Source organism: Tympanuchus pallidicinctus, unplaced genomic scaffold, assembly GCF_026119805.1.
Source record: "Tympanuchus pallidicinctus isolate F22 unplaced genomic scaffold, pur_lepc_1.0 scaffold12, whole genome shotgun sequence".
NCBI lineage: Eukaryota > Metazoa > Chordata > Aves > Galliformes > Phasianidae > Tympanuchus > Tympanuchus pallidicinctus.
In genome coordinates this window covers 17,501,569-17,510,557 of record NW_026294637.1, presented here as the reverse complement: position 1 = coordinate 17,510,557, position 8,989 = coordinate 17,501,569, and the positions used below count along the sequence as shown (strand labels likewise).

The window sequence follows — 8,989 nt, the reverse complement described above, 5'->3', positions numbered from 1 at the left end:
CTGTGAAGGATCAGAAAACATGAATTCCCAACCCAGACTGCTCTTTATCTACTGCATCACTGTCACCTCGCTGTAACTGGCATATTCACCATCCCCTCCGAGAACAGCAGGGAAGGTGTTCCTACACCAGCAGCACATCATGCTAATGATGACAGCTGAGCACATACAAGATCTGACCGCTGTGCATGCCACACGTTTCATAACGTTGTCCCAACTGCCTGAAGGCCTTTCCATCACCAGCTGCACCTGATTCTGCTGTCAGGTGTTCTTCCTCTCCCCTGCTTGCCACCTTAACCTACAATCACTGCAAGACCAAGCTTGCCACTGGAAGCAATCAAAGCACAAATCCCTTGCAAAAATAATGACCCAGACATGGCACTTTCTGGAAAGCCAAGCCCTTGCAGTGTGCTGTATTTCTAGTCTTTGGGACTACAAATCCATCTGCATCCATTGTAACCTCTGGTCTTTCCTCTCTGACTTCCAAACCTGCATTTGGTTATCTTGGCACAAGCTGCTTAGGAAGAAGACCTTGCAGCCCTGGGAACCCTTATGTTCCGGGTAAGTTCTTTCACTGCCTGAGTAAGAAAGCAGAGCTTCCATATAAGTGACATTTATTTTCCCCAAAAGAGTTGCTTTCGGCAGCCAATTGCATAGAAGATTGTAAAGTAGCAATGGATTGATTTGGCTCCTATAGAGGTGACTAATGGGAACATGATCCAGCAGCTAAGGCAGAGGAATAGATGGCAGTGCCCCCCACAGCTGCTTTTGTAGAACGGCACTTCCCTCACCTGTCATGAGGGAATCCTTCACCGCACTCCTTGTCTGTACATCTCCTGGGGGTACAATACTTGTTTGCCACGTGCTCCAAGAACCCTGAATGGAAAGCAGACGCTTGAAAGGAAAGCAGGACAGGCAGGATGTGGAAGGAGTCGGTGTTGCACTTCAGGTTCAGAAGCATCCAGTCAGCAGGCAAAACCCTTTTCACTGCTGTGGACATGAGCAATGGGTATTGACAAGGCAGATTACACAGAACATCACCCAGACCATGGGCTCCTAGTACCCTGTGGAGCATGATTGAACGCTGTCTTATTCCATGATAAAGTCAGGAATAAAGTATTGAGGCAGAAATCAGTGTGAGCTGGGGTCATTCCAGGGCAGCTCTCTTCATTACGAAGGACAACACGATCTGTGTATAGGGAACTTGACTAAATTTAAGAAAGGTCACGGGAAGAGACAGAGCATAAGATGAACTGGCTATTATTTATCAGACACCACAATGACAGGAGCAAGATCAAGCCATCGAGGGCATTAGCATCTCTGTGGTCAGCATGAAACTATGAGGATCTGCCATCTTACTGGTACATACCATGGGCGGTACGTGCCCATCTGAACATCCCTCCAGGCTAAGGAGAAACACAGCATCTGACACCCTTGCATCAGCCAAGTGAGGCCCTGCAGCCTGCCACTGCATTTCCTCCTTGAGGAGAGCTTGGTTATTACTGCTGCACACTTAACACGACCAGAAAGCCTATGAAGTTTGTAATTGGACTGTCATCACTCCTGTCACTCACATGGATGCCAGTACCACAAGGGCTGCCTAGATCTTTGCCAAGATGAGCCTGCAGCTAGCAGGCCACAATGGAAGCTGAATGTAAGATAGAAAATATGTAAATTCACCACAAAAATTGTACTTTGAGTGCTGAAAGCCAGCGGTTAGTGATGCTATTGGCACAGTCAGTTCAGTTTTTAGCTTACACCTCCTTGCATCCCTTGTTGCCTTTAAGCTACCATGTCAGAGAACCTGTGATCAACGCTTTCTATTAACACCGGGATCTCAGATCACCCCAGCCTGCAAACAGTGCCAACACCTCAGTTATTCACACCTTCCCTCACCTCTCAGCCAGACTGCAGCAGTGTGACAGGCCTTACCTTGAAGCCTGCAGCGTGCAGGGAGCTCAGCTGCAACACGCTCTGCATCCCTAACTGCCGGGTAATCCTGTTAGCACCACCACAGCAGGCTGGTGTCCTGCCTACAGAGATCTAGGAGAAATCAGACTCACAGCCTCAGCCTTCATTTCCCCACGGACCCCCTGGCAGATATAAGGCTGCCTTCCAGGATGCAGCGCTGGCCACGGTGCGCTCAATCATCACAGAGCACCACTGTGCCTCACACAAGGGCTCTCATCCACACACAGCAGCCAGCCCAGCCCCTCTGGTGAACACAAGTCATCATAAACATTACCTGCTGCAAACAGCTGGGCGTCTTTGGGCTACCTAATCTGACAGAAATACACCATGGCATGTGGATGTAATGGAAATTCCTCGGAACACAGAGCTGTGCTGCAGGCACTTAACCCTGGAAGGATAGTGAAGCACCCAGCCCCTGACACGTTCACTGTAATGTGCAACTCAAGGTGCCCAGATACGCACCCTGAGAGCACAGGAAGCTCTGGCCACTGACAGCACTAACAGCAGAGAGCTGGCATGCTCTTGGTCAGCCTGTTCATCCGTTTTACATCAGCATGGCAGCTGCTCGGTGCAGGACAAATGTGAGACAGGTGAAAAGGAGAAGTGGGCTCTCCAGTTCTGGCAATGACTGTCGTGGCATAAAGTAACAGAAAGAGATTCTGTTTGTGCTTCTGCTGAGATCATACAATTCCCCTATGGCTTAGTTTCCTCATCTGTAAAGACAAGGATAACTCTGCTCACCTATCAATCTGGTATTTGCATCAGCTGAGAAGAATAAAGGTCTGGTCCCACGAGGTTCTGATTCACTCTGCTGAAGGTGTCACATTCTTTTAAGACAAGTTAATGGGAGTTCTGGTAAAGAGCAATCTCCTTTGTTTGGATGTGCTGGAAGACATGACTTACAAAGAAAGGCAGTCTCAATGCCTCATCTTGCAGATTCCCAAACATCACTGTGGGCCTTTTCCTTGCCTGCCTTGGCCAATTTCCACCATGAGCTGGACTGCCTTATTAGCTTCTCGTCAAGGCATCTCCACACGCTCCAAGCTCATCCCAGACTACATAAGCACCAGTCGGTGAAGGCAGAGAGCCATTAGTACTGCAGCACTGATATTGCTGCTGTCTGCGCCAGAATTAATGCACCTCAGACACAGCACAATGAAAATATTGACTTTCTAGCTAATCAAACCAGATTCCATGAAAGCTACAACTTCAAACCTCAAAAAAATATCCATCAAGGATTCATAAATATTTGAAAGTGCCAGACTGATTGCATCTGGATTACTGCAGCGGGAGGGGCTGAGGTCAGGCTGAGAAGGAGATGGACTAGACAGCTTCTCAGACCTTGATGTCATGCATCTCCCTGCACCACCAGGACTGCACAGACCTTGGCCTCAGATGAAAGATGACAACTATATCCCAGAACTACGTTATCTATGCTGGTGCATCTCTACTGATCTCAGTGTACCCAGCCTGCAGGTAGGAGCACGATTCCAGCTGCTAGGACTGTGAAGGAGACTGGAAGCCTAAGAACTTGATGGCTCAGTTTCTGACTCTGGAATCAGAATACAAAACCAACCAGTAGAATTTGGGTGCATTTGATTTCCCTCTCAAGTCTCCAGCCTCATCAGCAAGGTCAGCATGATTAGTGGGGTGGGAGCGGGGGGGGGAGAAGAAGAAGAAAAAAAAAAAGCAAAACCCATCCTTCCTTGTTTTTTAAGGAAAACAAAATCCAGAGAAATGTGCAGGATCCCACAAGTCAAGATGCATTCAAGATACTTCACCCCACAGAGAAACTCCCACTTTTTAGAATCACAGACTCAAAGTGGTTCGAGTTGGAAGGGACACAAAAGGCCATCCAGTGCAACTCCCCTGCAGTGAACAGGGACACCTACAGCTCCATCAGGATGCCCACAAAAGAAAATTCAACTGCTAATTCTAGCTTAGAGGAGAGAGGGATTTTCTCTCTCTCTTTTTTAAAATTTTTATTTTTAAAGAAGAAAGTGGGATAAATAACTTCAGCTGAGCTGCAGAAGGCAGTTTGCAAAGCCATTTCAGGCTGCCCTTGTCGTCTGTCTCTGGAGCCACATTCGTATGCAAGAGAACATGGAGAGAACATAACACAAAGTCCTCTCTTGTGAACTGTATATTCATCTCTTGCAGCCAAGAGGAGAAACAAATCTTACCCTGAAACACAACACTCTCCTTCATTAGCAACTGATGTGGGAAGAGAGTCCCAGATGAAGTGGAGGAGCCACATTCCTGAAAGCACTATGCAGACACAAATCTGATGGGGGCTGAGGCAGGTAAATGGCAAAAAAGAGGTCCAGAGGCAGAAGCTAACTCTTATCTGGGGCAGAAGGTGAAGATGCCAGCTCTGGCTGGGCAAAGCAGCTGTATGCCCGTTCAGTGGTGCCTGATAGTCAAGGAAAGACAGGAGGAGATTCATGGAGAGAAGGATGTTCCTAAATCAGTTCACAGCAATGCCGACCTCAACCTCCAAAATTGTTTTAAATTCTTCCCAAATCCCATTTTGATGCATTAAAGATCATCTGCAAGGTTCTGAAGCTAGAAGTTACATTTTCAAGCTCCTTCCTTGGATCAGTCCGCAGCACTGGGGATGGGGGTCCCAGAAAGGAGCAGTTCCACGCTGAGCACAGTGCTGATCTCCTCACATTATGCTTCGTACTTCAGTGACATCAGCTTAACCCCAAGTAATAATGCCAGAAGCGTGAGGCAGGGCTGCAACTGGGCTCTGGGCATTTGCAGTGCCAGAGCATGGGGCTCCCACGCCACCAGCAAGCAGCAGGCATGCACAGGCTGCCCTGCCCTCCTCACCAGGTCAGGTTCTTCTCCACCACACTGCCCACACTACACATCACTTCCTGCCATCATCCACATCCTTGCTCCTAAGGGTGCAATTGTTTCTTCCCATGAAACAGAGGCCAAGGCTGAAATTTACTCTTCAGTTTAAGAAATAGTCACTTAAAAAAAAAAAAAAAGTTAAAAAAAAGATGTACTCTGAGTTTGTTCATGTAAATCGATGGCATGCTAGCAGATGTACCATATATCCCCCAAAGTGCATGTGTCAGTGTATTTCTTTCTACAGAGATCATTAATGGCTCATGACCAAGGTCAGGAGTCAAGTCTAAGACCTTGCTGCGGATATCAAGGAGAGCCTTTGCAGTGACACAGAGCACAACCTGCCTGGCTAATAGACTCGCAGGAACTCCATTCCCAGACCTCATCCATCCCCCAGCTTATAAATAATAAATTGCCATTTTAAAGCTGCTCTCTAGGAAGAACTTCCTGAACCCTTTCCCACCCTTGGAAACTGTAAACATAGAGAAGGCTGAAACACACAGCGGATTAAAATCACTGCGATTAAAATTACTTCAGCTCGAGAATAAAAGCAAAGCACAATGCCAAAGTCTCCTGGACAAACAGAGGCTGTGGCTGAGCCTCGAGGAGCCCCCAGCAGGAAGGGCCCCCGATCACCACGGGGACAAGGCTGGCATCACGCTCCACATTGCTCCACACTCCCCATCTCCTCTGAGGCTCCGGAGCAGATGGTGGGCTGCGAGCACAAGGAAGCAGAGACTGGTGAAATGCTGCATGTAAATAAGGCTGCTAAACACTCTTGTTGTGACTCGGCAGCAGTCGGGGAAGGCTATTAAGGGGCTGCTGCAGGCGAACGGTTAGCCAGCAGTAATGAGCAGGCTACGAGTGACTGATTCCATGTCAAGGTTGGGCGGTATCGATCAGAGATGTACGGCTGCAGCCCTGCCACTTCAGAAAAGATACGAGCTGATGGATCACCTGCAAGGCCCACATCCTCACAGAAAGGCACGGGAGCACGGCGTCCTCAGGGAGCAGGGCAGCACCGTGACTTTGGAGCCATCCTAAGGTGCAGACTTCTGTTCCCAGAAGCAAATTAAGATACTCCTTTTGTTGCTGTTTCATGTGCACGTTTTCATCACTAATGTGTTCGGGACTAGAAGCAGAAAAGTGGGATAACATTTCCTCAAAGGGCTTTTTTTGTTTTTTGAGCATGGCTACAGCAGCATGGCAGCGTTCAAGGAGAGAGGAGCAGGAACAACATCCCTTCGCATCACATCTCCCAGGCGAGAAGCAGACAGGTTGGGGCTGCAAAGGGTAGGGCTGCACAGGGAGACCATCTCTTGGTTAAGAGGGGACGTCCCCACTCCTGGTGCTACCTGGAGCTCCACATCCCTGCTCAGTTTGTATGGCCTGGGGGAGGAATACTGAGATGAAGGATCTGCCCTGGGTCAGTTGTGAGAGCAGTCACCAGTGGTTACGGATTTCTCTGGGTGTCCTGAACCTCTCTGTTCTTTCATCCCTGCTTGGCTCACACCCTCATGGCTATGGATCTCCTGCACCACTCTGCTCTTCCATCCTTCCTTAGCTCACATCCTCGGGCTGCCTGAAAAGACTAGCAACAGTCACACTCAAGCACTATTTAAAGGCTGCCTTGAGGACTAGAAGTTAATTTTAAAACTAACTGACCTAAGCTCTCTGCCATACTACCTCAGGAGGAGACTGGAAGGGTGGGAGCACTGCTAATGCCTGCCTAAAGAGCATGTGTTTTACCTCCCAGCTCTTATTTCTCATTATTAATGTCAAGGTTTTTTAACAAAATTTGTCTTGGTCAATTAACTCAGGCAGGGTTGCTTGTAACATTCCAAATAAAGCCAGCCACATCCTGAGCTCAGAAAGATGAGCGAGCAGCTCAGGAAGCAGGGGAATGACAAGGGCAAGGCATGACTCACAGCAGCACCAGGCCGAGGACGCCCAGGCACCAGCAGCTCCCACTTCCCCACACACTGAGGGTAGGACCTCCCGCTGTCAGGGAAGATGAAAAGCCTGTTTGGAACAATATTTGCCCAACAGATTTATCACAATAAAAGCATGTTACAATTCACAAAGATGCTTGTGGCAAAATAAAAATAGAAGAGGAGCCTCCTTCTCGTAGAAAGATGTTACTTATGCATCAAGATGCCTCCCTTTGTATGCGCTGATTTGTACCAAATTCAATCACAACTCGAGTCAGACACGCTGTTGCCATTAGAGCAACCCAGCAGCCTTGCATTTAGATAAGAATTGCATTGTGGAAAGGAGTGCTGATGCACACTTCTCACTAGTTACTCCTGCTCTGCAGTGGGACCTTCTTGTTGACTGGGTGGTCACTGCTGTTTAATCAGAAGGCAGTGACCACCAGCATGTGTGGAACAGTGCATGCCCCATCCCTGGGGCTGTTCAAGGCCGGGTTGGACGGGGCCCTGGGCAGTATTAGAATATGGAGGTTGGCAGCCCAGCATGGTGGCAGGGGGGTTGGAGCTTGGAGATCCTTGAGGTCCCTTCCAAGCCGAGCCATTCTGTGATGATTCTATATAGGAAATACACAGGCACACCTGGATGAATCCTTCACTGCTGAATGAGCCCAATTCCCTTCCACACAGGCTTCAGGTGGGCCCCAACTGCAAAGCACTGCTCCTATATCAAAGCATCAAAACATCAGTCTCAAGAACTTCAAAAGAAAGGATTAATTCCAGGGAAACGTGGTCGGTCCAGAATGAAGCTTTGACTATTAGAATTACACCTCAGCTGAAACAAACTCTCAAATTCAGCTCAAATTTAGGGTGCTCACAGAAGCTGCATTTTCACAGAAATAGAAACGATTGCACGAATAGTGAGGAAGGATTTCCAAAAGCCACCATCTGACCTCCCCACTGTTCCTGAGGAGCACACTCACAGCATATTTTTTGCCAGAGGAATTATAGCACACGTCATTTCCAACAAGAACGCGCACAGGGCTCACCAGCACCTCAAGTTGGGAACACGGACAGCACAGGCACTCCCCAGCACTGCCTGGAGCTTGCACTGCCTCCAGCCTCCCTGCAGGCCTTCCTCAGCACAGCAGCTGCTAATGAAGAGCTGGTAATGAGCACTCCTGGGGGAGACGGGCCCACGGCTGCGTGGGCAGGCAGAGCTGGCTGCCCTGTCACCTGTGCTGCCAGATGCAGAGGGACAACTCTTGCACGTCCACCGAAGTGCTGGGTCTCGGTGTGGCAGCTCTCTGCAGCCTGGCCATCTCTGTGATGCTTACCCCATGCCAAGAGCAAACCCACACGCAACCGGATCAGCAAAACACTTTGGTAAAAGGGCAGCTCCTATCTGCACCAGAAACACATGAAAGCTGCAGCTGATGATAACGAAATGCCAATCTCTGACCCAGAAGCATGGAAAGATTACTGCTTTGATTTACAATACAAACTAGAAAGCGAAGAAAAGCTAGACTGATTTCTAATCATTCATGGAGTTTTAAATTTGTTTGCCCTTCATTCAAAAACAAGGGAATCGTACACAGCTGAGCTGCTGCTGGGCAGACCCGAAGGGTACGCTGGAATACAGAATCTGACACCTGTTTTTAAGAAGGGTAGAAAGGACAACCCAGGGACTACTGACATGTCAGCCTCACCTCCGTGCTGGGCAATATCTTGGAGCAGATCCTCCTGGAAGCTCTGCTATGGCACGTGAAAGGGAGGGAGCTGCTATGAGACAGCTATCAAGGGCAAGTCGTACCAACACAGTGCCCTTCTATGATGGCATAACAGCAGCCACTGATGTCATCTACCTGGATTTCAGTAAGGCCTTTGACACAGTCCCCCACAGCACCCCTCTCTCAGAAGTGGAAAGGTGGATTTGATGTGTGAACCGTTCAATGGATGAGGATCTGGCTGTGAGATTGTACCCAGAGGGTGGTGGTCAATGGCTCGGCGTCCGGGTGGAGAGCAGTGACGAGTGGTGTCCCTCGGGGGTCAGCCCTGGCACCGGTGCTCTTTAATTTCTTCATCAGTGACACTGGCATGGAGGGCACCTCAGCAGTTTGCAGATGACACCAAGCTGTGTGGTGTGGTGACACACGTGAGGGACAGCCAAAGACAGCGAAGTTTCAGGCTGACCTTTCCATAGCAAATCCAGCTTTGGGCTGCCCCCGGCCAGC

At 49.0% G+C, this 8,989-nt stretch overlaps 1 long non-coding RNA gene across 1 annotated transcript; it reads right to left on the bottom strand.

Annotated features, from left to right (window-relative positions):
- Positions 1–2,216: 2,216 nt before the first annotated feature.
- LOC128075616 (uncharacterized) lies at positions 2,217–7,887 on the bottom strand. The gene is made up of 5 exons (XR_008203922.1): positions 7,811–7,887; positions 7,398–7,479; positions 6,756–6,849; positions 5,785–5,959; positions 2,217–4,949 (listed from the first exon to the last, which is right to left on the bottom strand). It is a non-coding gene; the product is annotated as an uncharacterized LOC128075616 (long non-coding RNA).
- Positions 7,888–8,989: the final 1,102 nt, after the last annotated feature.